Here is a 3,149-nt window from a genome sequence, read left to right as displayed (position 1 = left end):
AAGAAGAAGAAGAAGAAAGGAAGGAAGGAAGGAAGGAAGGAAGGAAGGAAGGAAGGAAGGGAGGAAGAAAGGAAGGAAGAAAGAAAGAAAGAAAGAAAGAAAGAAAGAAAGAAAGAAAGAAAGAAAGAAAGAAAGAAAGAAAGAATTCTGTAGCACAAAACAAGATTCATAAAAATAGAAGGAAAATGAGTTTCAGCTTGAATCAATACAGACTAAATCATTTGGGGGAAATATCCAAAGCACCATATATTCAATAAGCATAAATACCTGGAACAATAATGATAACAAAAGAGACTATGAGGTGACCATAGGCATCAAGTTTAGTGTGACTTGATAGTCAAAGTGGTCAGTGTGGGCTACAGGCTACATAACACAAGAGGAGAGGGAACAGTGTGGCCCTTCCCATCGACCCAGGGACACTATATCTGGGAGACTGTGCTCCACTCCAGAGCCATAGCACCGCTAAGATGAGGTCATCGGATTGCACCACTAAAATAATTTAAAAATCAGGTTTCAGTAGAGAGGCAGGGTTAGAGGCAAGGCATTGGCCAAATGGGGACAGAAGATTTAGTTCAATGCCCTCAAACATCTCTTAATTTACTAAATTGGTTTGTCCCTAAATATGAGTGAAAGAAGGTTTTGTTTTTTTCTTCTTCTTCTGAAACAAAACAGAAGATTGTCCTGGTTTTCTCTCCTGAACAATTTATTTAGAGATTCAATAGGTCAGAAGTCAATTCCTGAAATTCTCTTGGCACTTTCAGATGGCAGAATTGCCGAAAGCTGCTTTGTCTTTCAGAGGAGGGAAATTATTAAAGTGGGGATAAAAGAAATGGCACTGGAGTGAATGCTGAAGAATGCAAGAAAATGAAAGTTGAGGGCCTTTCTGGCAGATAGTATGAAAAATGGCAAGATGTACTTTGGCCTGGCAAGAAGGCTGATCAGGCTGTCCCTAAGGGATATTTATTAGTCAGACTATTTAGTTGCAAGAAACAGAAATTTACTCAAATGTAAATGAATGGGGATTTATTCTGAGAACTTGAGTACTTCATGGAACCCAGGGGCAGGCTGACCAGCTAAGCCTCATATTTGTGTAGAACTAAGGGCAGGTATGCCTTCGATAATTAAGGCATTTACTATCCATCTTTCGCTGTCTTTCTGGGCCTCTAGTTTTTGCTATTTTCTGGATTTTGGTTCTATTTATCGGTTTCTCTCTTTAGAGTGCTTCTTTTACCCAGCTCTCAGCATTGTAGGTTCCAAACAGCTGTGGTGAAATGATAGCCACACACTCTGGCATATTAAACAACCAACTGAGCTATTGAGTCCCAAATCTAAATTCCTTGGACAGAGCATGTGATTGGTCTAACTGGTCAGTTGTCTACCCCTAGACTAGTCATCTGTGGACAAATGGATGGGGCCATAGGGCTACTCAGGAAGATCTGACAAAGTGAATTCTTGAAAGACCTTTTATATAAGGAGGTGGAAAATATTGGACAAAATAAAGGTTAAAAAAAGGTAACTTTTTCATTGAGGGCTTTAAATGCTGGGTGGAAGGGCTTTTATTTTTATACGGTAAATAATTTAATCCATTTATTTAAGCCCACAATTTAAGCAATTTAAGCAAAAGAGAGCTGAACAAAGGATTGCTATTATAAGATTACTCTAGCAGCAGGAGAAATTGAAGAGTGCAATAATGTAAGACTCACAGCCCAGCATAAAGATGGCAATAACCTTCACTTGGCATAATAAGATTTTAAGCTGGGTGACCACAGTGAGAAGAAAAAAAAATGAAAAGAAGGATTTGAGCGAATCCTGATAGAATTTGTTACTCCCCAGTTGTAGGAATCAAGGTAATGTATATGAATCAATGTTGAGAACTGAAAAAGACTATAAATGTGCCCATAAATGTGTCCAAAAATAAAGAATGAGAAGCATGATGATCATATGTTGACAGTAGACATGCATGTGAAGGAAATCCGAGGGATAAAATCTGACAAACTATTGGAAAAGCAGGTCTCAAGCTGAGGACTATAGGCTGAAGATAAGGATGACGGACAATCCTCCTGGACTTAATCATTGTGAAAGGGAAAGGGGGAGGGCTTCCTATAACAACAGCGGTAGAGAACACAGGAGTGTAACATTGTTTTCACCTATTTATAAAATAGTTATAACAAAGAGACTCATTCTTCTTTCTATTCCAAAAGAGTATAGGATATCTTTCCTGGCCTAATCATAAGAATTCAGTAAAAATCAGTCTTGCAAGCCTTGAAGTGAGTCCTCTCCCACACACAAAAGAAGATGAATGGGCATGACCTCACATAGCCGCTTTTCCTGGTCCTTTGCTAAATTTTTGATTGAGCAATTTCCCTATTGCCAGATGATTATGCATGGCAGACTGATTCAGAGGCCATTGTCTGTTTTGAAATGAACCCCTAGAGTGCACTAATGGGATTTTATGCCGTTAATGCTGAACTGAGTGGGATGAGAAATCATTTTTCTGATCTGTCTGTTCCTTCGTCTCAGGGCTCACTGAAAGTACAAGCGACTACGGAAAGAAAAAGAATTCACTGAGATCCTGGCCCTTCCACCATCCTCCTAAGCCCCAGCAGTGAATTAGGATGACCTCCCCTCCCCCATCCTTTCATCTTTCCTGGTTTACTTCAAGACAGCCGGTCATCAGCTCCAACCTGTCAGGGTGGATAAGTCCTCTCTTATCCTCTCTATAGCCCACCTCATCCAGAATAAAAAGCCTCGTGCTGTGGGGACATTTTACACCAGGGACAATCACCTTTGTAGATCAGGCCCTATACCCAATTACTTTCCCAAGTCTTTCCTTTGCTGATTTTCCTTGTCTGGTCCTAAGTCCTTGAGAAATCTACTGGTTTTGTGCCCTGTGGGCAAGGAGGAAAGATGGGTTGAGTCACAACTGAGCTGTTTATGCTTCTTTTGCCTTAACTACCAGGTAAATCCCCCCCTGCCCCCTCCCCCGCCGCCCTCCCCATCCTTCCCCCTCTTTCCTCCCCCCCCCTCCCCCTCACAGTGAGATGATTGGATTTGGAGGAGAGAAACATAAGAGGATCATCCGGAAAGGGGGGTATGGAAACCTCCTCCTTCCAGGGGCTTGAGATTCTTGTATTTAGTTCCAAGGCAGA

Source organism: Myotis lucifugus, unplaced genomic scaffold (assembly GCF_000147115.1).
Source record: "Myotis lucifugus unplaced genomic scaffold, Myoluc2.0 scaffold_188, whole genome shotgun sequence".
Taxonomy (NCBI): domain Eukaryota; kingdom Metazoa; phylum Chordata; class Mammalia; order Chiroptera; family Vespertilionidae; genus Myotis; species Myotis lucifugus.
This window is presented reverse-complemented; position numbering follows the sequence as displayed.